The sequence below is a fragment of the Lepidochelys kempii genome, chromosome 2 (assembly GCF_965140285.1).
Source record: "Lepidochelys kempii isolate rLepKem1 chromosome 2, rLepKem1.hap1, whole genome shotgun sequence".
NCBI classification, from domain to species: Eukaryota; Metazoa; Chordata; order Testudines; family Cheloniidae; genus Lepidochelys; species Lepidochelys kempii.
This window is the reverse complement of record NC_136381.1, coordinates 22,976,180-23,002,264: the sequence shown is the minus strand read 5'-3', so window position 1 is coordinate 23,002,264 and position 26,085 is coordinate 22,976,180. Positions and strand designations below refer to the sequence as shown.

General features: G+C 44.6%; 1 protein-coding gene across 6 annotated transcripts in view; it reads left to right on the top strand.

The window, feature by feature from the left end:
- ZHX2 (zinc fingers and homeoboxes 2) overlaps positions 1-26,085 on the top strand; it is a 113,293-nt gene that overhangs the window by 52,981 nt on the left and 34,227 nt on the right. Inside the window, exon 2 of one of the 6 annotated variants that reach the window (XM_073330229.2) lies at positions 14,365-14,464. The exons of the other annotated variants lie outside the window; for them this stretch is intronic. The gene's annotated coding sequence lies outside the window, so the exon portion shown is untranslated. The remainder of the gene's footprint in view (positions 1-14,364; positions 14,465-26,085) is intronic. 6 annotated transcript variants of the gene reach the window in all.

Sequence of the window (26,085 nt, the reverse complement as noted above, 5' to 3'; positions counted from 1 at the left end):
TGACAGACAAAAGAAGGAAAGGTGGGCAGGGGAGGACAAGGTTAATTTACAAGATCACACAGTTATATAGGTTCATTCTTGTACCATTCCTGATGGTTCCAAGAGAGGAGATTTTTTTGTTTTACAAAAATAAATTAAGTAAAATGCGGCTACCACAGAAGCAAACTCAATGGTCTTGTAGCGAAGGTGCATCTCTAGGAGGCATTTAAAAGAGCATCGGGTAGTGGCTTTGCAAATTATTTCAGGGAGGGCATTCCATGCCTAAGGGCCAGCATGGAAGGAAGGCCTGGAGATTGTTGTGAGAGAAGCTGACAGACACATGGAAGAGGGTTCAGTTGCTGGTGGAATGGAGGAGGCAAGTGTCAAGATGATAACATACAAGAGCTGACAAATTATGGAGGAGCAAGAGCCTTAAAAGTGAGGATTAACAGTTTGAACTTAATGCAGTGGAACAGGGGGAGTCTGTGGAGGGACTTGGAAGGTGATCTGGTGACAGTGACTAACAAGGAAAGATGATTATCCTAGCCACTGTGCTTTGGAGTGTGTCAGAGTGGGGTGCTGTGTGTAACTGGAGAGGAGGCAGCAGTAGCCAAGAAAGGAAATGACCAGGGCCTGAACTGGAGCTTTAACAATGTGGTCAGATTTTGGAATTAACATGAAGGGGAAAGCAGCAGGATTTGTGTGCTAACTGGATGTGAGGGGTACAGGCAAGGGAGGAATCAAAGATGGCCTGGGTCTGAGTGACATGTGTTGTCAGCAGTGCTGTAGAATGGGAGAGGAGAAGGAAGGGTTTGGGAAGAAAAGTCAGGAGTTCAGTTCCACTGTGTTCAGCTTGCTGATGAAACAGTCAGGGGATGATGTTGGAGCAATTGCTCTGGGGGAAGGTATGCAACAGAGCAGTAGGGCTCTTCTGTTCACCTTGTTAGCAAGTTTTGGAGCCCTCCTGGGTGATGTGATGGTGACTGATAACTGCTGACTCCTGGCAGGTCTGGCTTGTTAACTGTATTATCCTGGACAGAAGGGAGATTAGAGGAGCTCTGAGCGGAAAGGCTAGGGGGATGGGATAGAAGGCTGTCTGCTGGGAAATGCAAGGATCAGCCAACCTTAGAAAGAAAGTTTAGACTAAGGGCAGGTCTACACTACAGGGCTAAGTCGACCTAAGTTACGCAATAACGTAGCTGGAGTTGACGTACCTTAGGTCAACTTATTGCGGTGTCTACACTGCGCTGGGTCGACGGGAGAAACTCTCCCATTGACTTACCTTATGCTTCTCGTTCCGATGGAGTACCAGAGTCGACGGGAGAGCGATCAGCAGTCAATTTAGCGGGTCTTCACTAGACCCGCTAAATCGACCCCCAGTAGATCTATTGCCACGTGTTGATCCTCTGGTAAGTGGAGATGAGCCCTAAGGTTCAAGTTTTTGTTGTTTGTTAGGACAGATCTACGCTAGAAAATTTTACCAGCCTAGCTACGTCAGTCAGGGGTGTGGGGTTTTTTTGTTTTTGTTTTTTCAATGGCATAGATATGCAAGTAAAAGACCTAGTGTAGATGCAATTATACCAGTATAAAAGTGCTTATACCAGTGTAATTTGTGCCAGTTCCCCAACCAGACTTTCCACTGTAGACTAGGCCTTTGTAATTCAAATGTAACCTCCAGGAAAAGGTGTCAATTCCAACCAAATACAATATGTAGAATCTGTTTACAGCAGGGTTAGAATTTTGCCTGCTTGTAATACAAAGGCATGATCTAAACCCTAGCATATTCCAGCAATACTATTTCACATTAAGGGTAATAAGCATATGGACTCAGGCTGTGTCTACGCTTAAACTGCTACAGTGGCACAGCTGCTGTGCTTCAGTGCAGATACTCACTACAGCAACAGGAGGGGTTCTTCTGTTTGTAGTTAATCTACCTGCCCAAGAGACAGTAGCTAGGTCGATGGAAGAATTCTTCCATTGACCTAGCAATGTGTACATCAGGTTAGGAAGGCTTAACTACCTCGCTCAGGATATGGTCAGAATTTTTCACACACCTGAGTGACGTAGCTGGATCAGCCTAACTTTTTAGCGTACACCTGGCATAAGTTACTGGGGAAGTCTGCTCTAGAACAAAGGGTGTAGTACTGTAAAGAGAAACTGAGGCCTGGTCCACACTAAAAAGTGGTCAACACAGCTACGTGACTCAGGGACGTGAAAAATCCACATCCTGAGCAACGTAGTTAAGGTGATCTAACCCCCTGTGTAGACAGCGCTAGGTCGATAGAAGAATTCTTCTGTTGACTTAGCTACTGCGTCTCGGGGAGATGGATTAACTACAGCCACGGGAGAACTGGTTCCGGCACTGTAGTGGGCGTTTGTGCTGAAGTACTACAGTGGTGCTGCGGTAGCTGCTGAAGTATAGGCATAGCCAAAGTCCCTAAGATCAGAGTTCAGGATTCCGTTTCCCTGTAACAGGTGATGATACCATGAGCACCCAACAGCAGGGTGAAGAATGCAGCTTTAAGCATTGTTGTAAGATACTTGTGGTGATTGTTTACACTTTCCTCTGAAGTTTCTGACACAGTCCACCGCTGGAGACAGGATAGAGTGCTAGGTGGAACATTACTGGTCTTTTCTGATTGGCAATGCCTGTGTTTCTAGATCAGCTTCTCTTGGCTATTCAAGAATAGCTCATTCGGTGAGAATACTTAATGCACAATCTTCAGCAGCACTGGGAAAAGAGCCCCACTGCAGAGAGCTGCTTCAATAACACCAACAGCATGACAATGAAGTGTTCCACAGGTAACCTTTGCTAGCACTATTCTCCCAGTGACTGCTCCTCGGGGCATCAGCTAACACGAGTGTGGAAATCAGTCAGGGTTGGTTTTCTAGAGAATGGACTGCTTAGGACTATGACTCCAGCCGTGCATTAGAGAAACTGAATTCTGTCACATGCCCCTGTTGTGCAACTCGCGTGATTTGCATCATAATTAGTCCCATGTGATGCAACTATGAAATTTGCATTGGTTAACTTGTGTTTAGCACTGATTTTGCTTTTAAGCAAATCAGGCTAGTATTTTATAAATGCACTGTGCACACACTGGGGTACAATAATAGTCTGAGTTTTCTCAGTTTTTACTGTCAACATTAGTCATCACTCAGATCTAAACAAATCTGGCATGTTTTCCTTTCTACACTGCCCAAAGTACAGTCCTCCCACTGAAAAGTCTAAAACTAGTCTCCATTCAGCACAGTCTGAATCCCAGTCAGCACTGCCATGTGTGAATTTAACCTAGTACCTTTTCACAGTACCTCCTTGCAGGTTTAAGGGGTTTGTGTGTGTCAGAGGGAAGAGAGAATGCAATGTTGAGAACCACTACAGTAAAAGTCGTAAGATCCAGTGTTACAAAGAATCGTGCTGCATTTACACTGGCATTTTTCAAAATGTAATTGTGGGTGAGACGGAGCATTATTTTTTTTTTTTTGGTGGAAGGAGGAAGTGGATTTTTGGTTTTGTGCTAAACCATTTAATGGGTTTCTACTGTTAGTACAACCTTTTTTCTCTGGCAGTTTCTCTGGTGTGCTAAAGAGGCCGAAACATGAGAGTGAGTCACCATGAATAGGCTTTCCCCTCCAGTACCAGTGGAGTGCGTCCTATGGTGATAACACTCTTTCCATTCCACTAGTATCTCTGGAGGATTTTAAACAGAACCTACTAAAGTTAGAGTATTTTAAATCAGCATCCAAGAGTTTTAAAAGAGCTGGAGCTCACTGGACTGTTAATGTTGATTTTCAATAAGTCTTGGAGCACTGGGGAAGTTCCAGAAGATTGGAAGACAACTAATCTTGTGCCATTTTTTTAAACGGGTAAACAGGATAACCTGGGTAATTATAGGTTGGTCAAGCCTGCCATCGATCCCAGGCAAGATAATGGAGCAGCTAAGACAGGACTCTATAAATAAAGAATTAAAGGAGGGTAATGTAATTAATGCAAATCAGCATGGGTTTATGAAAAACAGATCCTGTCAAACTAACTTGATACCATTTTCCATGAGATTACAAGTTTGGTTAATAAAGATAATAGGTAATAGCCTTGACGTAATATACTTAGACTTCTGTAAGGTGTTTGACTTGGTACCCAATGACATTTTGATTAAAAAACGAGAACAATATAAAATTAACGTGGTACACATTAAATGGATTTAAAACTGACTGACTAATAGGTCTCAAAATGTAGTTGTAAAAAGGGAATCGTCCTCAAGCTGGTGTGTTTCTGTGGGGTCCCTCATTAATAGCCGTACACTATTTAACATCCTCATCAGTGACCTGGAAGAAAACATAAAATCATCACTGATAAAGTTTGCAAATGACACAGAAATTGGGGGAGTGGTAAATAATGAAGAGGACAGGTGACTGATTGAAGAGCGATCTGGTTCACTTTTTAAACTTGGTGCAAGCAAATAATATATGTTTGACTACAACCAAATGTAAATGTATGCATCTAGGAACAAAGAACGTTGGGCATACTTGCAGGATGGGGGACTCTATCCTGTGAAGCAGGGACTCTGAAAAAGATTTGGTGGTCGTGGTGGATTATCAGCTGAACATGTGCTCTCAATGTGATGCTGTGTCCAAAAGCGATCCTGGAATGCATAAACAGGGGAGTAGACAAGTTACTTTAGTTCTGTATTTAGCACAGTGAAAATACTGCTGGCATACTGTGTCCAGCTCTGGAGCCCACAATTCAAGTACATTGAAGAGGGTTCAGAGGAGAGCCATGAGAATGAATGATTAAAGGTTTAGAAAACATGCCATATAGGAACTCAATTTATTTAGTTTAACAAAGAGAAGGTTAAGGGGTGAGTTGATTAGTCTGTAAGTATCTACTTGGGAAACAAATGTTTAATAAGGGGTTTTTCAGTCTAACTTAGAAGGGTATAACATGATCCAATGTCTGTAAGTTGAAGCTAGACAAATTCAGACTGGAAATAAGGTGTAAATTTTTAACAGTGAAGGTAATTAACCCTTGAAACAATTTACCAAGGATCATGGTGGATTCTCCATCACTGACCATGTTTAAATGAAGATCGGGTGTTTTTCTAAAAAATCTGCGCTCGGAATTATTTTGGGAAGTTCTATGGCCTGTGTTATACAGGAGGTCAAACTAGATGGGGTGGGTAAACTTTTTGGCCCGAGGGCCACATCTGGGTATGGAAATTGTATGGCCGGCCATGAAAATTGGGGTTGGGGTGCAGAAGGGGGTGAGGGCTCTGGGATGGGGCCAGAAATGAGGAGTTTGGAGAGTGGGAGGGGGATCAGGGCTGAGGCAGGGGTTTGAGACACCGGGGCGGGAGAGGGAGGAGGGTTCAAGCTGGGGGTGCGGGCTCTGGGGTGGGGCTGAGGATGAGGGGTACAGGAGGATGCTCTGGGCTGGGATCAAGGGGTTCGGAGGGCAGGAGGGGGGTTGGGGTTCTGGAGGGGCTCAGAAGTGCAGGCTCCGGACGGTGCTTACCTCAAGCAGTTCCCGGAAGCAGCGGCATGTCCCCTCTCCGGCTCCTACGCAAAGGCATGGCCAGGCGGTTTTACGTGCTGCCCCATCCGCAGGCACCGCCCCTGCAATTCCCGACCAATGGGAGCAGCGAGGGTGGCACTTGGGGCAGGGGCAGCGTGTGAAGCCAGAGGGGGGACATGCTGCTGCTTCCAGGAGCCATGGCACACGCGTGCAGAGCAGCCCCCAACCCTGGTCCCTGGCTGGAACGTGGGAGCGGTGCAAGCCCCAGATCCCACTCCCCAGTGGGAGCTCGAGGGCCAGATTAAATTGGCTGGCTGGCCAAATGTGGCCTGCGGGCCATAGTTTGCCCACCCCTGAACTGGATGATCAAATGGTGCCTTCTGGCCTTAGAATCTATAAATCTGTGGAAGGGGGACAGCCTGTTTCCTATGTCTTGCAGTAATATGCAGATGGTATTTGATCTTGCGCCTCTTGAAGTTCAATGGCAAAATTCTAATTGACTTTTGTGAGACAGGATCAGGCCCTTAAACAAGTGCTTACTAGGCATTAAGAAAACATGCAAGTAGACAAATAGAGTGAATGCCCAGGTGGATGTATGCATGCATGCAAAAAAAAACAAAAAAAAGTCATAACTGTGCATTCCCTTCATAAAGACCTCAGCCCATATTGTAAAAGAAAAGAATCTCTGCAGCATTCTATACCAATGTTCTGAAACACATGGCTGCTTACTGTGATGATCCTGCAGTGTTTTGGTCCACTACTCTAGCATACTGGCATTTACTTTAATAAGAAAGGATCCAAAACTACTTCCTCCTCTTGTCTGTGCTGAAACCCTGAAGTGTAAATTTCACATATATGGTGAGAATCTGGAAGTATCTCTTTCAAGACCTTTCTGGCTGGGTAATTGTGCCTTTGTGACTAACCCAGGATTGCTTGCACTAGAGTTGCACGGATGTACCTCCATAGGGTTCACTGGAGCTAGACCTGATTGATACAGTGAGATCAGCACTAGGCCCTTGGTGGTTAGAGAGGTATAAAGCTGTCAAGCTCTGTGATATTTAGCACTGTGTTGAGTTTTCCAGGAGCTGTAATTTTGGATCTTAAAAAGCTCAATGGATTTTTCTTCTTTTAAATGCTTACTTTAACACATGACCAGATGTGGTGGCGTGCACCTGTAATCCCAGCTATTTGAGAAGCTGAGCTGGCAGGTTGCTTGAGCTCAGGGGTTCTGGGCTGCAATGTGCTATACCAATCGGGTGTCCGGTGCCACTGACAGCCTGGCCAGTGGGTGGCTGAAGGACTGGCTAGAACAACACGAATGACGTGTTGTGATCGGAGCTCTCTCTGTGAGAGCTGATGGGCCGATCGATCAAGGTGCCTTTAACACACACACAGACACACACACAGTTTAGACCAGAGTCACACTCCTAGTGATGCCAGAATGGAGAACAGATTCTGACACATCCTCAGGCGTTGGGCTAGCAACACAGAGAATGTGCTGAGCCCCCAAGAAGACCTCCTACCCCTACTGTGCTAATGGCATAGCCATGCAGCTGAAGGAGTGAAAGAGAGAAAATGGAGTCAAATGGGAGCATTGCTGAACAGCTGCTGTTTTAGCAGCTACGGTGTAGCCACATATTTGGATTCCTTTCCTGTGCTACCTACAGCTAGTTTTAAAGGAGAGGGGATCTCCAATGAGCTTTTAATGGTAGAGTGAATAGCAAAACTGTGATGGGAATGGGCATATCAGGGATTAAGATAGCTGCAGCATAAACAAACATTGAAATCTTGCCTATAAGGGGAGAGGATTTCTACATTCATTCATGAGTGGAGAGCACAGTATTACCTGTTGTGTTTTGAAGGCAATGCAGGAATAGGTAGACCTCAACTGGGGTAGTGAACCAGTTTAAAAGTTCCAGTGGCTTGATTCTCCTCACTGCACAGGTCCTTACAGAGTCAGCTCTGTACCTTACAAGCACATCCCTCTTCCTTCTATTCCAGCAGGGTTTTCTTGGCCAGAATTAGCTCGTGGGCCTAGAGGCACTTGAGTTCCACAAGCAAGGTTCACTGCACTGCTTATCTGACAGGAGTGGCAGGGAGTTTCCTGCAAACTCGACTGGAGGCAGACTCTCTCTCCCTCTCCCGGTGCACAGTCTCTGTCAGTATTTATCAGCCACTCTTCAAGTCACCAGTTCAGGCCATGGCCTAGTTTGTAGATTACATTCTGCTTCATTACGTATTGCTGCCGTAGCAGAATATGCCGCTGCACTCCTGGTCCTTTGAACTGCCCTTTTATGCTGCCTGTTCAGGATATTGTCACAGCCTAGATTCAGTGTTCATAACACTACCAAATAAAAAGAATAAAAACTCAAATAGATTTAGCTGGTAAATTAGATCGTTAAAATGGAATCCCAAAGAGACCGTCTTCAGCACCTCCCTTTCGTAACACAGCTTTTCTCTCTAGCTGATACAGAATTGCTTAGATCAAGCAGCTGAACATTTTTTTAAAATATATATAAACCATTTTATTGCTTTGTCTTTTAAAACACATTTTAATGTGGGATGAGGCAGTTTACGATTCTGTACCCCTTGCCTCTAAAAGACTTAAAGGAAACAGTTAGATAGTATTAATTGTTAATACACAGTATTAATTGTATATTAATATGCAGAAGGTTGTGTTTGCACAGTGCCCAATTGTGGTAGCCTCTTCTCTCCTTCCAGCTGAAATAAATGCCTGAGGCCTAAAAATACAGTTATGGTCCTGACATCAACATAATTGGCTTCAGGCTGTGCTTTATGGCATGATGTTTAAGGGAAATGCGATGTTGGGCAGTGGGCTATATTTTCATATCTCTTGTACTGGGATTTACCCATGCAATGTCTTGAGCACTGAGATGATGCTGTATCAGCCACGCTTTCTCCCTGCAAAGCCCTCAGTGAAACAGGCCTCTTCTATGAAGCTTTCAAACATCATTCTCACTGTAAGTGATGATTTTAAAGTAAATCATTTTGACTCTTATCCAGTGCATCATGTTTATACTATATTGTCTGAGTCAGGCTCAGGGTCTGATCTTGCAAACACAACTGACGGTAGCTCTCATTACCATAAAGGTTTGCCGGATCAGACCCTTTGACAGTAAGGTCTTGGGGTAGAGGCTGTGCCCTCGTCTCTACAGCCTGATTGCACTCAGTGAGCTCATGCATGCAGTTCTTTTACATGTAAAGGTCTAAAAAACATGAGGTAGGAGGAAAGATTGAAAAAACTGGCTTTGTTTAGTCTCGAGAAGAGAAGGCTGAGGGGGGACATAACAGTTTTCAATACCTAAAACGTTGCTTCAGGGAGGAGGATGAAAAATTGTTTTCATTAACCTCTTCAGATAGGACAAGAAGTAATGGGCTTAAATTGCAGCAAGGGAAGTTTAGGTTGGATATTAGGAAAAACTTCCTTACTAAAATTGCCTGGGGAAGTTGTGGAATGTCTGTCATTGGAGGTTTTTAAGAACAGGTTAGACAAACACCTGTTAAGAATGCTTTAGTTATTACTCAGTCCTGCTTTGAGTGCAGAAGATTGGACTAAATGATCTATTGAGATCCCTTCCAGTCCTACACTTCTATTATCCCCTATCCTACCTGACTTCTGCCAAGATTTGTACTGGGGACATCTTCTAAATCCCTTTTTGTCTGTGCTGCTCGTACAGAAATACATTTTAAATTTAATTCCATAGATGGCTCTCTCAGTAACTCTTATCAGAGTCCTCTTCCTTCCTTACTGCTCAGTCAGCAGATTTCCCTAGTTAAGAGGAGAAGGCTTACCACACCTTCACACCTGACAGAGCATCCTACTCCATAAAGGAAATAAAAGCACTAGATGACCTAGGTCAGTGATCCCATAACTGTGGGGCATGCCCTAGGCAGACGTGGAGGAACATCCAGGGGGGCACAGGGGGCCCAAGCCAGCCCCCATGGGGGTGTGGACAGAGCACGACCCAGCCCCATTCTGCCCCCAGCTCTGCTCCAGCCCCGCCCCAACCATGGCCCCGGTCCATTCCTGTCCCCGGCTCAGCCTCTGTCCCCAGCTGTGGCTCCAGCCTCTGGCTGCGGCTTCGGCTGGGAGGTGGAGGAGGGAGATGGTGCGTACACGTTTCATTACAGGTAAGGGTGGGCACAAGAGGAAAAGTTTGGGCACCTCTGACCTAAATTGTCTGTCTCACAGGAAGCCAGTGAAGCTGACTGGCAGAATTTTAGTTGTTGGGATAACAGGATCGTGGAATTAGTTTTTACAACACCTTTCTTTTACTTTCCTGTTATTGCAAAGAAAGGTTTGCCAGTTTCTCTCAGCCGTTAACTTTAAGGGCAAGTACGGTGCCATATACTAGTTTGCACAGTTCTTCTCATCCCTCCTCAAACTTCACCTTCCCCATCATTTGCAAAAACCCCAGTTAACCACCCCTATGGCAAGCACCCTCAACACCCCACACAGTTGCTGCTCTTTCCCTTAACTCCTCTGGCAAGTATCCCATTCTCCTTCCAGGTACAAAGCCTTCCTTCTGCTCAATACAGGCATCTAGTTCTAACATCCCTGTTCCTCATATACACTTCCTCTGTGCTACCAAACTCTCCCGCAACCACCAGGTCCTCAGCCCCTAAAATTAACCTGGTTTCCAGGTGTCATCCACCTGGAAATTAGTGGTGTTCAAAGGGTTAAGTAACTAGCTTTTTCCCCCTTAAGATGACATTTATGCTTTTTCAGCAAAGGAGCCATTCATGCTGTTAATGAGACTAATTAAGGTTTTAAAATGTTATTAAAGCTAATGTTAAAATTATATAATACACAGGTTGAGAAAAAAGTGTCTGTACATCTGGGTATAGTGCTTGGATTATCCACAAATACAAAGTTTGTTTTTAAAAGTCAGATGTTATATACAGTACATAATCGGCAATAACCCAGATTTAGGTGAATAAATTTAAGAATACAGTTTAGATATTAGCATGCAAGTATTCAGGTACATCACTCATGAAAAGTTGTACAGAGAGTTGGTTGAGGAAAGCAAAATATATCAATAAGTGAAGATTGTCCCTCAGTAATTGAGAATTAGGGTAAGTTGTCCAATCAGAAAATGCAATCCATCAGGGAAGTATTTCAGTTACTTTCCCTACTGCACTTCTCATCGGAACTCCAGCTTATCCCTCCTGGTATTGCCGAAGTCTGGTGATGTGTTCTATATAGATATCCCTTGACCACGTGATGGCGTCCGACACCATGAGTTGCCACATCAGCAAAGCGTAGCATTGATCGATTCTGCATTCCCGCAACTTTTGCTTGTTATTGGGGTCCCATGTGCCCAGGGCTCCAACGATCAGTGTGTGTGTGTGTCTGAATCTGGCAACCCCTAGCTCTCAAGATTTTGGCCAGAGGGTTATATTTCTCCAGCTTCTGAGCTCGTGCATCGCAGAAGGCTGGGGTCCTGTTCTCGAAGGGGACTGTGACGTCCACCATGATTATCTTCTTCCGGTCCTCATTGGTGATGACTATGTCCAGCCGTAGTTGGCTCTCACTTCTGGGGATGGTGGAGTTTATGGCAACCTTCCTTACGGGGGGTGGGATGGAACTAACCAGGCGATCTTGGATGACTTTGTGTCACAGCTGCCAGGCTTTATTTTTCTGAGGTGCTGAGCACGCAGGGCTGCCGGTACTTCATCTGGAATTTTGGGTGCTGAACATCAGACCCAGGCTGTGTTTCTATGGCCAACCCATAAAGTGTGCACATGAAGTTTTGCTCTGTAATTGTATTGGGGAATTTGATACTTGTGAAGGTTAGGGACCAATACCATGGCTAGAACCATCTACATATGCTGCTGTACTATGCATGGTTTCCCATGCATTTTTACCAGTACACTGATCCTGAGAGTCTCTTGAGCAGAGACTTGGTGCCAAATTATGTTGTGATGTGTTGATGGAATTGGAAGGCAGCGCTACCTTAAACAGAATAGCAGTTAACTAAAGTGAGTGCTGTTTTATAGACTATCCAAAGAGTGGATTCCAGCGTAGCAGAGGACAGAAGACTCCCTGATAATACCAACTATTCTCTGATTTTTGCAGGGTGAAAGTATCTTCTGCAGTCTTCTTACTCATCTCATTAAAAGGGGTGAGCAAAATTGCTTAGTTGGCAAGTGTGGATGGGGTGGCTACGAGAATGCTGTTAAACTCAGTTTAAACATGCAAGGGACGGCTATCACAGATGTCAGTGATAAAGTAGCTTTTTGCCACCAACCAACCAATGATAAAGTGTCTCCAGGATATTGTTCAAATTTAAATTTTAAAGTGTTATAAATGGTTAACAGAGTTCAGAGGAGGATGTGGTGACTCAAGAGAACAATAATACTTAACACATACATATTTTTTTACCTTCAAAGTAGTTCATAATTAATAATCCTCACCTCCTTCTAGCGAGGAAGGTCCGTATTAAGATTATAAATTGTTTGTGGGCAGGGACTGCCATTTACCATCCAATTGTACAGTGCCGAGCACCATAGGGCCCTGATCTGGTCAGGCTTTTAGGGACTACTGCAGTATAAATGCTAAATAATAATTATTCCCATTTTCCATCTACGGAAGCTGAGATACAGACGTTAAAGGACTCGTCTGAAGACCCAGAATCAGGATTTTCCCAGTAATATGCTAACCACTAGAACATGGCTCTCTCTTTCTAATCTATGAAGAGAAGTTTTCTGTCTCTTTGGGGAGCTCTGTTTCGCTGTTCAAAGTTCCATAAGTATACATAGGGATTTAAAACTGGATGAAAACTATGTTTGGTATGTGACCCATTTAGTGAGGCATTCTTGATCTAATTTGTAACTTAATTCAAAAGAAAATGCAAGGTTCTCTTGGCTTGTTCCATTAAAAGGGTATATATGAACCAAAGTACCTGGCATGTCATTAAACCTATCGTGATTCAATACCAACATATGCCAATAAGTATCAGAGACACTGAGACCAAAAATGTCATTTGTTATACACGTTTCTCTACTCAAGTAATTGCATGGAATATAATCTTCACGGAACCATAGAAATATAGGGCTGGAAAGGACCTCAGAAGGTCATCTAGTCCAGCCCCCTGCACTGAGGAAGAACCAAGTATACCTAGACTGTCCCTGAAAGTATTTGTCTAATCTGTTCTTAAAAAGCTTCAATGATGGGGATTCCACAACATAACATCATAATAACTGTAATGGATCAGACCCATAGTCCATCTACCCCAGTGTCCTGTTTTCTGACATTGGCTGCTGCCAGATGCTTCAGAGGGAACGAACAAAAGAGGGCAGTTTTAGAGTGATCCATCCCCTGTCGTCCAGTCCCAGTTTCTAGCAGTCAGAGGTTTAGGAACATCCGGAGCATGAGTTTGCGTCCCTGACAGTCTTGACTAATAGCCATTGATTGGCCTATCCTCCATGAATTTATCTAATCCTCTTTTGAACCCAGTTATATTTTTGGCCTTTACAACATCCACTAACAATGAATGAGTCCCACAGGCTGACTGTGTTATGTGAAAAAATACTTTGTTTGTTTTAAACCTGCTGCCTATTAATGTCAGTGGGTGACCGTGGCTCTTGTGTTATGTGGTGGTGCTAATAACACTTCCTTACTTTCTGCACACCAGTGTTATACCAATAAAATAAAAACCAGCAGGATCTTATTAAAGGGGAAAAGGCAAAATACCACATTTATTGTGAATATAGAAAGAATCATAGTAAGCAGTTAGTTATAGCTATAACATTCCATTCAATCTCTTATTTATTCATACATACACACACACACACACGTTCTGCAAGATTGTTATCATAGTTACCAGCCTTAGAGTTGCTCATGCCAAGCCACTGGCCAGGTGGCCTGGACATGAGGAGGGAGCAGGGCCTTGTCACATGCTCATCTGATGCTCCTGGAAGTTGGTTTGCAGAATCAGACCCCAAAGTTCTCACTTTCTAGGGTCCATTTTTATAGGAATTTCTTCCTATGCCAGTCTATGGGAATTGCTTCATCATGCTGTTGCTGAATCAATCAGCAGATGGCACATTCCTGACAGCTCCGTGCTGCCAGATGTTATCTTGTTCTTTGGTTCTCTCATTCTTGAGGCTGTTGGGTGGATTCCAGTCTGCCCTCCGGGGGTCCTCTGGTTATTTCCACTTGACGCCTTCTTCAGCCGATGGACACTGGATTCTTAGGCTGGCACCTCCCTGATCATTCAGTTATTATCCACACCAAGTATCCATCCACATACATCCTCTATCTCTATTTTAATCACAATTGTTAACAAAGTGAGATGAATACAACAAAAGGGTGGGGAGTCTCTGGGTGCTGTTTCTGTTACAGAGTATTGCTTTGAGTCTCTCTCTGTGTGAGTGGTGGTTGTTACAAAGAATTGCTTTGAGAACAGACTCTGTCTTAGAATGTACTAACACAGTTAGCAGCTTGCAAGTTTCACACAGAGGGAGAGAAACAGTACCAAAAACTAAGAGACCTCTTAATTAGTAATACCCTGGAATTTAAACTATGGGGAATCAAACTCATTTGTGATTTTAATACAGAACTTCTTTAATATGATCCAACACCAGTCATGATTTTACAGACCTCTATCCTGTCCCCCTTTAGTCGTCTCTTTTCTAAGATGAACAGTCCCAGTTTTTAAATCTCTCATCATATCCAAGTAGTTCAGTACCCCTAATCATTTTTGTTTTTCTCTGTGCTTAGAATTGGATATATCTTTTTTGAGATGGGGCAACCAGAACTGCACACATTATTCAAGGTGTGGGCATATCATGGATTAATGTGGTAGCATTATGATATTTTCTGTCTTATTATCTATCCTTTTCCTCAGGGTTCCTAACATTCTGTTCGCTTTTTTGACTGCCGCTGCACACTGAGTAGATGTTGTCAGAGAACTATCCACAGTGACTCCAAGATCTCTTTCTTGAGTGGTAACAGCTAATTTAGACCCCATCATTTTGTGTATATATAGTTGGGATTATGTTTTCCAATGTGCATTATTTTGCATTTATCAACATTGAATTTCATCTGCCATTTTCTTGCCCAGTGTGGTGGTGTATGCACACCCTGTTTCCCTTTGGGGTGGATCGTGGGTGTGGTGACACCGCAGGTACAGTCTACCAGATTGTCCTGGGCCTCACAATGGTGCAGCCCAATGGCCAGAGTCAAAGCAGCTTCCCTTGGGTTCTGGGCTGCGTGGCCTTATGGCCAGAGTCAATACAGCAGCCCTGGAATGTTGGGCAGCATGGCCTAGTGGCCAAGAGTCAATATTGTGGCCTTCGAGTACAGGGCAGTGTGACCTAGTGGCCAGATCCAGGGGGCCACTACCAAAGTGGGGGTGGCAGCCAGGGTAGGGGGACCTGGCCCACCCGACTCTACTGGGTCCCAACCCAGGGCCCTAATGGTGACCCAGTAGTGAACCACTCCGCCAGTGGGGAATCCAGCCGCAACACGCTGACCTTACACAGGTGGGAGATACCACTCACTCCACCTCCCTGGGATACTTCCTACTGTACTTCCTGAAGTTGCAGTCCATATGAGATCAGGGTCTCCAGGCTCCTTGACATAGGTAGCTACCTGGGGCTCCGACTCCAGCCAGTCAGCTGTAGGTGACAGGTCTCTAGTCTGTCTTGGGATCTCTGGCTTCCACAAGTAAGGGCTGTAGTGGCTCCTGGGCTGGAGCCTCCACCAAGCATCCTTCCTCCTTGGCAGACTACCTAGATTGAGCTGGGCAACTCGCCTTTATACTAGCACAGCAGTTGGAGCATGCCCAGTACAGTCTGAGGGGCGGGACTTCCTCTGCCTATAGCAGTGCTCTTCACTATTTTTGAAGTGTGGGGCCACTTTGGTAAAAAACCTTCAATGTGAGAGCCACATCAACCCAACACAGATGGTTGAACACTTCAAGTTTTTTGTTGGTTGATATAGTAATATTACTGTTACTGGTAATATTGCTTGGGGTGCAGGAGGGGGTATGAGGGGCTGGATCTGGGAGGGAGCTCAGGGCTGGGGTAGGGCTTGGGGTGCAGGAGGAGGTATGAGGGGCTGGCTCCAGGAGGCTGCAGGTTGGGTGGCGGAAGACCTATTCAGAACCTGCCCATTGAGGGGGACGACACTTACTTCAGGTGGCCGCGGCCTCTCCTGGAAGAGGCCAACACGCAACTGCGGCCCCTGGGGTGGGGCATGTGGCTAGTGTGCTGCCTCTCTCTGCAGGCACCACCCTCACAACTCCCACTGGCCACAGTTCCCCATTCCCGACCAATGGGAGCTGCAGGGGCATTGCTTGTAGGCAGGAGCAGTGCGTGGAAACCTCTGCTCCCCCCACTCCCTTATTCCCAAGGCTGTGGGGGCATGCTGGCCACTTCTGGGAACAGCGTGGGGCCGGGGCAAGCAGGGAGCCTTAGCTGCAACCCCACTGCCCCACTGGAGAACGTGATGGACAGGGAGCCGCACTCAGGGTCCCTAGGAGCCGCCACGGCTCGCGGGCCTTGCAGTGAAGAACGCTGGCCTATAGTATGGAATTAACCCTTTCCTGCATAGTGCGGGGTATGCACTCCCCATCACACCCAGTCACCCAGTTTTGTGAGATCCCTTTGTAACTCTTTGCAGTCTGCTTTAGACTTAACTGTCCTGAGTAATTTTGTGTCGTCTGCAAACTTAGCCACCTCACTTCGTACTTTTTCCAGATTATTTATGAATATGTTGAACAGCACTGGTCCCAGTACAGATCCTTGGGGGACCCAGCTATATACCTCTCTCCACTGTGAAAACTGATCATTTACTCCTACCCTTTGTTTCCTTTCCTTTAACCGGTTACTGATCTACGAAAGGACCTTCCCTCTTTTCTGATGACTCCTTGCTTTGCTTAAGAGCCTTTGCTTAAGGACATTGTCAAAGACTTTCTGAAAGTCCAAGTACACAATATCCAGTGGATCACTCTTGTCCACATGTTTGTTGGTCCCCTCAAAGAATTCTAATAGATTGGTGAGGCAATTTTCTATTTACAAAAGCCATGTTGACTCTTCCCCAACATATCATGTTCATCTATTCTGTTCTTTACTATAGTTTTCAACCAATTTGCCTGGTACTGAAGTTATAGCCTCCCTTGGAAGCCTATTCTAGTGCTTAACTATCCTTAGATAGTACAAAAATATTTTAACTATAATCTAAATCTCCCTTGCTGCAGATTAAGCCCATTACTTTTTGTCCTACCTTCAGTGGACATGAAGAACAATTGATCACCACCCTCTTTTATAACAGCCATTAACGTATTTGAAGACTGTTATCAGGTCCCCCTTCCGTCGTCTTTTCTCAAGACTATACATACCCAGGGTTTTTTTTAACTTTTTCTCATAGGTCAGGTTTTCTAAATTTTATATCACTTTTGTTGCTCTCCTCTGGACTCTCTCCAATTTGTCCAGATCTTTCCTAAAGTGTGGTGCCAAGAGTTGGACACCGTACTCCAATTGAGGCCTCACCAGTGCCAAGTACAACAGGACCTCCCATGTCTTACATCCTATACATCCCAGAATGATCTTAGACTTTTTCGCAATTACATCATGTTGTTGACTCTTATTCAATTTGTGATCCATTCTAACCCCCAGATCCTTTTCAGTGGCATTACTGCCTTGCCAGTTAGTCCCCATTTTGTAGTTGTACATTTGATTTTTTTCTTTCCTACGTGAAGTACTTTGCACTTTTCTTTATTGAATTTCATCCTGTTGAATTCACACCAATTTTCCAGTTTGTCAAGGTCATTTTGAATTCTAATCCTGTCCTTCAAAGTGCTTGTAACCCTTCCTAGCTTGGTGTCATCCACAGATTTTAGAAGCATGCTGTCTACTCCATTATCCAAATCAACCCAGGACTGACTCCTGTGGGACTCCTTAGATATGTCCTCTCACTTTGACAGTGAAACATTGATTATTATTCATTGAGTATGGTCTTTTAACCAGTTGTACACCTACCTTATAGTAATTTCATCTAGACAGTATTTCCCTAGTTGCTTATGAGACTGTCATGAGAGACTGTGGCAGAAGCCTCACTAAAATCAAAATATATCTTGCCTACTCCTTCCCCACTATTCACTAGGTCAGTAACCCTGTCAGGGAAGGAAATTTGGTTGGTTTAGCATGATTTGCTTGTGGTAAATCCATACTGGCTATTCTTTATAAACCTATTATCCCCCAGGTGCTTACAAGCTGATTGTTTATTAATTTGTTCCAGTGTATTTCCAGGTATTGAAGTAAGGCTAAGTGGCCTATTGTTCCCCGGGTCCTCTTTGTTCCTGTTTTTAAAGATAGGTTCTATGTTTGCCCTTTTGCAGACCCCTGGGATCTCACCTGTCCTCTGTGAGTTCTCAAAGATAATCGCTAAGGATTCCATGACAGTTTTTGCTAGTTCCTTGAGTACTCTTGGGTGAATTTCATCAGGCCCTGCAGACTTGAATAACTAAATATTCTTTAGCTTGTTCTTTCCCTATTTTGGCTTGCATTTCTTCCCCCTTGTTGATAATATTGTGTTAAGCATCTGATCACAATTAATCTTTTTAGTGAAGACTGAAGCAAAATAAACTCAGCCTTCTTGATGTTGTCCATTATTCGCTCTCCTCTTCTGCTTAAAGGACCTACACTTTCCTTCATTTCCTATTCTCCTAATGTATTTATAGAATCTCTTCCTACTGTCTTCTATCTCCCTTGCTAAATCTAAGTCATTTGCTGCCTTAGCCTTTCTAATTTTGTCCCTGCATGTTTGTGCTAAGCTTTTGTACTCATCCTTATCAATCTGTCCTTGTGTCCACTTCTTGTAGGAATCGTTTTGAATTTCAGGTATAAAGAGCTCCTGATGGAGCCATATTGGCCTATTACTATTCTTCATAACTTTTCTTCACATCACGATAGTTCACTGTTGTGCCTTTAATGTTGTCTATTTGAGAAACTGCCTGCACTCCTGAACTCCCTTTTCCCTTAGATTTTCATCCCATAGGACCTTACCTACCAATTCTCTGGATTTGTTAAAATCTGCTTTTTTGAAGTCTGTTGTCCTTATTCTGATTCTTTTCTTCCTTCCTTTCCTTGGAATCATGAAATCTATCATTTCATAATCCGTGTCACCCAAATTGCCTTCAGTCTTCAGATTGGCAACCAATTACTTCCTGTTAGAACCAAGTCTAAAATGGCTGTCCCCTTGGTTCCTTCCTTCATCTTCTTAAACAAAAAGTGGTCCCCAATACATTCCACGAACTTATTGGACATTTTTTGTGTTTTCCAACTGATGTCTGGTCAGTTAAAAGTGTTATTACCTGATCTTGTATTCTGGATAATTGTTATATGTTCTAGAAATGCCTCATGCATCCCCTCCTCCTGATTTGGAGATCTATAGTAGACCGTGCCATGACATCACACCTTTTCTCCCCCTTTTATCTTCACCCAGAGACTGATTTGCCCTTCTGCCTCCTTCTGGACCTCAGAACAAGTGTATATGTTCCTAATGTATAATGCAAGACCTCCTCCCTTTTTTCGCTGCCTGTCCTTCCTGAACAAATCCTTCCATACCAGTGTTATAGTCAGGAGATCTATTCCAGCAAGTCTGTGATGTCAGTTAAGTCATAATTTAGTTTAGGTACTAATTCTTCCAGTTCTTCCTGTTTGTTTCCTATACTCCTTGCCATGCATTCATCTCCAGGATGCTCATGTCCCTACCTAGGCCTTTCCCTCAACTAGGAGGATGGATGAGAATACAACCTGCATCCTGACTCCTTCACCCTCACTCTCAGAGCCCTGTAGTCAGGGCTGGCTCTAGGCACCAGCAAAACAAGCAGGTGTTTGGGGCGGCACATTTATAGGGGCAGCATTCCAGCGCCGGCCATGCCGCCCCTAGAAATGTGCCCCAGCTCACCTCCGCCTGCTCCCCTGAGCGTGCCGCCGCCTCTCCGCTTCTCCCCCCTCCCTTCCAGGCTTGCCGTGCGCAAAACAGCTGTTTCGCGTGGCAAGCCTGGGAGGGAGGGAGGAGAAGCTGAGCGGCGGCACGTTCCGGGGAGGCAGCGGTGGTGGAGCGGAGGCGAGCTGGGGCGGGGAGCGGTTCCTCTACCCTCCCCTTGGCCCATTACTTCCTGTGCTTACCGCACACCCTCGCTCACCTCTGCACCGCCTGCTCCCCTGAATGCGCTGCCTCTCGCTCGCCTAAGAGGGAGGGGGGAGATGCGGAGCGGCAGCATGTTCAAGGGAGCAGGCGGAGCAGAGGTGAGCTAGGGTGGGCGGTTGCGGCTGGGGGGAGCTGCAGGAAGCAATCGGGGGAGGGGAAATGTGGCACGCCCGGGGGAGGGGGCAGGCCCAGGGATTTGGGGAAGGGGTTGGGAAGGGGCGGAGTTGGGACAGAGCCGGGAGCAGAGGGGGCACGAAAAAAAGTGGGGGCGGCCAAAAATTTTTTTTGCTTGGGACAGCAAAAATCCTAGGGCTATCCCTGCCTGTAGTCATTGTCAGTCTGGTCCGAGTCAGACCTGGCAATATCGTTAGTGCTCACGTGGATGAGCAACATGGGGTAAGGGTCAGAGGGATGGATCCGCATGGGCAGCCTTTCCGTAATGTATCGGATGCGGGCTGCAAGCAGCCAGCACACCACATTATGTCTGGTCAGCAGATGGATGCCTCCATTCTCCTCAGAAGGGAGTCCTCAGCCACGACCACCACCACCCTACATCTCCTCCTCCTAGGTGTGGTGGCCATGAGTCTCCGTGAGGGACTGTAATGTTACACCTGAGAAATCTTCATTTTACCCATGTACATTTAACACCCAAAACACAGACCCCTGTGCCATTATTGCAGCAAATTCATGGACTTCAATTTCCTTGACACTTTTAGACCTCTTCATGCCCTAAATTCACCTTTCCTGAAGCAAAATAAATCCCATGCACCAACCCTCAGCGTTGATACCTACAAAGTATATTATGGAGGTTAAGGTTGAATTCCAATTTGAACTCCATGTTTCCAATCTGTCAGTTCAGCATTCATGAATGGAGAGCCATTCTGGGTAGGACTGCTCCTAGATAATATAACGTCACATCTTCCAGGGATGTTGTATTGGATTTAACTTCCTTTTAAAGAAGGTAAATATTGACCCCTAAGCATTTCCTTTAAAGAGAAACTTTTCAAAAATTGCATTAATGGGCCTTTTTGAAGATAATCCATTTTAGAAAGAAGGTAGGCTTTTCCAAAAACAGGTTTCCAAGCCTTTAGAACTTATTTCCAGTCCATGTTTTAAAAATTAATTCCTGCTTCTACACAACCTTCTTAAAGTTCAGATGGACAGTCAGCAGGGTCAAATGTCAGTTTACTGACAACTGTGATAAGGTTTAACCTTTTTACATGGTCCTCATTTAATTTAAACGGAACGTCAAGAGAGAATTAAAAACAAAAGCATTATGGGGTGCATTAACTTTCCCCTTTTGTGTGTGCTTTGTTTGGAGAGAGTCTGGGGAGTCTCTTCATGTGCATATAAATGCAAAGTATTATAAAAATTAGTGCAGGGAACATGTTTTGTGGTGGCTACCATATTGGCTGAAGCACCAGAGACTGAGCTGGAGACCTTGCAAACTAATAGATGCGTGTCTATAGCTTGACCTAAAGCACCAGTTTCTGAAACTGAAGCAGACCCATTTCTTCTGTGCATCAGGCACAAAGGGATGAAGCATAATACACATTCCCCAGGGGATTATGTCTCCATCAGCGGGGCATGAAGATATTCACCTAATCAACCATTTGCATGTCTCTACCAGTTTCACCATGAGGAGGAGTGATGGAGCTATCACAGAACTGGATGATGCTTTTGTCATGAAAGTATTGCAGGCAAAACTTGCCTGGTTCCAGGTTTCATGGCAAACCCAGAACCTGTGCTGGTTTCTGAACCTTCAGAAACCCTGGCCAGACTTACAGCCTTGAGAATGTGCCATTGGAATCTGCAGCTTGTAATGGCTTCAGACTGAAACTGGTCAGAATTTGGGAATTTGCTGTGAACACCTGCAGTTAGAAACAAGGGGAGATTGGCTGGACCATTGTAAACAGGAGGTGCCAGATGCTATGGGGAATTCAATTAGAGCTAAGGTTGCTTAGCTCCTCACAGGTTCAAGCCCAGAGATCACAGAGCTTCTCAGAACTCTGCAGGTGCTCAGCCTCCTTTCTAGGCCAGAGCTGCTTTAAACAGCCTCCACAACCCTCCCCAAGTAGAACGACTTCTCCTGCCCCAGGGATGAGCCCTGGGGACCAAGGGAGGTGCTATGGGAGAGAGGATGGGAGCTCCATTGTGATTGCTGGGAAGGATGAGAGAAAGTGTTCTAGTGTGGTTGAATTGATGAGCAAAGGGGAAGGCATCAGGAGGATGGGGAGGGGGCAAGTTATTCCTTTATTCCCGATCCCCATTTTCTTCTGGGTCCTAGTGACTTCATAATTCTGTTCATTTTCCCCTTTTTTCCCAGCTGATGGGGTGTGACCCAGCAGGTGCCCTTTCATGACCCACCCGAGGATCACACCTCACAAACTGAGACACACCCCACTAGAATCCATGCAACAATATAGACACAGGTACCAATCTAATGGCTCCTACATGGTAATCTCTTTATTAAAAACTGGAAAGGCTTATGCAACATCATCAAAGCTCTGGTGTAGGAAGGGCTGACAGAAAATGTCCTGTTCACCTAATGCCCCTTTTATAAAGCATCTGTAGTAGGTGTAAATGGACTAGATTTTTCTTTTCATTCCTTTTTTTTTCATCATTTCTCTGCTCCTTCTTCATAGGAACTTCACTGCTGCATTAAAGAGATTACAGGTGCATTTCATCTCTATTTTTTTCCCCATTTTACTTCTTCCCAGCAAGCCTCAGTGGGGGAAAAAAAAAATAAAAACCTATTGATTTATAGCTTGCTCTCCTGCTAGGAGAGATTGACCTGCTGCTATGCATCTTCAGACAGTGTTCCTTTTGAGACACTGAAGGTTGGAAGCAGGGCTGTGTTAAAAGGTGTTCCTCCCCTGGAGCTAGCTGCACCCCAAAGAAATTGTGATCACATGCAGTGTTGTTTTATATCTTCACATCTGTTCATTTTTTGTGGACTCAGAGAGGGAAAACGCATTTTCTTTTATTAAATAGCCTTTTGATTTCTCACGCTGGATCTAGCAGAAAACTTGTCTCGCTCATTCACTCACTTTTCTCTCCCCCTTTTTGTCTCAATATGTTTTCACATAGGCCTTGGGCGGTACTTTTTTCCCCCTTCTCCTCTAAAATGCTAAGATTGGATCACATCCAACATTTCTTTCAGTGGGTTAAATAATTTGTGCTGCTCCTCCAGGTTTAATGCAAGAGTCTCTCCCTTGTAGCTTACGGTTCTTGCATCTCTAGGACTGGAAACACAGGGTAAGCAGCATTCTTCAAGCTGGATGTTGGTACATGAACTGGGAATGGCCTCTTTCAGAGCAAATACTTACAGATACATTCAGAATATAATGTATTTATCGCAGCAGTCACCTTGTTATTTCACTTTAAAACATTAAAATAACTCTTTAGAAGTTTTCAGAAGTTTTCTAAACTTTCTAACTTTTCTAGTTCCTGCTATTTGCTATCAACAGTATATTGCTCCAACTTCAAACATACTTGATACTGACAACAGGATGGCCATCGCTTTCTAAAAGGTGAACTAAACTACATTAAACACTTTGGGCTAGATCCTCTGATTGATGTTAATGGTGTTAGACCAGTTTATACAATGGAATTAGGCAGATTTTACACCAGTTGAGGAACTGGCCCATTCTCTTTTGAAGTTCAGCATCCTGAATCATTAACAGAGTACAGATAGACCTAAGATCAAGGTTTTGTTCTTCCTTCTCCCACCCCTTCATGCAACAGTTGATTACTTCAGTCCAAAAGCAGTGCTAGGAGGGTAGCCCCTGGTTCTTTCTGAGTGTGGTGGTGTGCTCCAATGTTACAAGAGAGCAAAAGGTTCTGAGCTCAATTGCTGGCAGCTGAAAAACTTTCCAAATTCACATTAAATACAGGCAGAGATTTGGGATATAATCCAAATACTAGAGATAGGCACAGACTTGGAATTATTCCCCCCTTCTCTCTCACACACACAGAACAAAAGAGTGGTTTGGATTTTGATCTCATTTTATCTGAAACTCCAAAGTTTGGGATGGATAAATGATTCCAGTTTGAGGCTGATTGTAATGTAATTGAGGCTGTTATGTTCTGATTGTAACAGAAACCATTTAGATCTAGAATATGTCTCTGCATAGTCTTTTTGTTTTCACATTGTGTTTCACCAGATTGGCTTTATTTTATGTCTTTGTCTATTGTTGTATACACAAGGTAACCTATTGGGAAGTGTCTGTCGTACCTCTTCAAAACTGCTCTACTTTTCCTTTCTCCTTCTCATGTGAAAGGTGGGAACTTTTACTGAGGATTGAAATGTTTCAAAAGAGAAACAGAAGCACAAGCGGCTTCTTCTGCTCCTGATGTGTGGGGAAAGGGATGTAAAGGGCCACTGATCTGTACCATTCCCAGCCTCACTTGCTCACCTACAGCAATACCTCTTTGTGTCTGACCTCTGCTATTTCATATCTTGTCTTGAGGCCACTGAAGATGCCAAGTGAACGGATGCATTTTTCTGTATCGGGCTCTGGAGTTTTTTAACACAGTATCGCTCGTCCTCTTCAGAGGCTACATAAAAGAGTCCCTGTAGGTATTTTCTCCTAGATGGTGGGAGACCCTGGCCACGCCCAATTATCTACACTGGGTGGCTTATACACAGGCCCCTGTATCTTAGCTTTTGCCAGGGGAACCCCTCCCTTTGCAGGCCTTCTTAAATCTCTTCTGATGGGGAATCAGTAGGATTGCCAACCCTCCAAGATTGTCCTGGAATCTCCAGAAATTAAAGATTAATCTTTAATTAAAGATTATGTCAGGTGATAAAATCTCCAGGAATACATCCAACCAAAATTGGTAACCCTAGGAATCAAAAGAAAAATTAAATGTCACAGCGCACCTGAGAATAACTTCTTCCCAGAGCCTCCTCAAAAGGAAAAAGGCCAACAGTATGTCCTTACTTCAGGGCCATCTGCATAGAAGTTTTCGAAGTGGCCTTCTGTCTGGACTGCTGGGAGTTTGCCTGTACGGTCAGGATGGAGATCGCCTAGATGGGAGTGCCCCCTACAGCTTCCTGCTCAGGATGGTCTCTCCCCTCAGCTGACTGCAGTTTCCTCCTTTTTAAGGGCCTTCTCCCTACCATACATGATTGGCAGGACAGGGATAGCCTGCACACAGGGCCTCTCTTGCATTTCCTCATCAGTGTGGGGTCTATGCACCACGTCACAAGCTGGCTCAACAAATGTACCCCTAAAGGTTTCCAGCCATCTTCATTCAAAAGCATGACCTCTACCGGTGGTCTGTCCAGGGGACAAGTGTCCTTAACACAAACATCCCCATAGCGGGAACTAACTGGCACCTTCCCAGTGGCCTTAGCAAATAGATCCAGAATAGAATCGGCAATAAGACTGAACTCTTAGCCTAAGAGCTGGTGTGATGGTAGCTCCCCTTCCCTTCATGGTCAGGGTTCTAGTTCATTGGTAAAGCAGCAAGAAGAAGACTGTGCTACCGCAAACTGTGCTGCACTTGTTCAATAGGTGATTAAAAGACCTTGAGACTCGCAGGCAGGCAGTCTCTTTAAGTGAGATTGAGACAGAGATCCCATGAGGCAGGAAAAATATCTCCTAGGTTTCTATTTGCTGATGCCTACTGATAACTCACCCATTTAAACCACCAAGTGGGGTGAAGGAATAGTAGGAGGCACAGAAAGTTGCTTAGCATGGGGTGATGGAGATCCCCAGCTGCGACCTGGATGGTGGGACCACTGAGCCCTCCAAACCCACCAGCCTGGCTGCCTCTCACACTGTGATGCTAGTGTTAAGCTTACAAACCCCTGACAGGCACTGCACTTACACAGCCATCCACAGGCAGGGACACACGCAACTGAGTTACATGAATGATCTCCCAGCCACGCATCTACCATCAATAGAGAGGCTCCAGCCAATTCCCCCCAGCTGTGCAGCCCAGAACTGTACTGTCTTGCACTAGTCAGAAGCCTGGCCAGTGTAAATTCATTACTTAGTTCGCCGCCACGTCATAGGAAAGTGGACATACACCAGTCTTTATAATCTGAGCTAAGATTTCCCACTGGTAAAACATATATATACACACTGTAAAGTTAGAATTTAGACTGCATTTCTATTTTATTTCTTAATATCTAAAATATATAACAGATGTATAAATACAGAAAGCTAGATTTTAAGTGATTATAAGTACCAGGCATAGAGATCAAATTTGGTTACCCAAGAAATAAAACAGAAATGCAGTCTAAACTCTAACAGACTAAGCAAGAGTTGAATCAAGCAATGTCTCACCCTAACAGATGGTACAGGCAGGTTACAGTTCCTCCATACATAAACTGGACACCCTTCCAGCCTGGAACCACTCTTCCCCAGTTCAAAGTCTTTTTCTTCCAGGTGTTCTT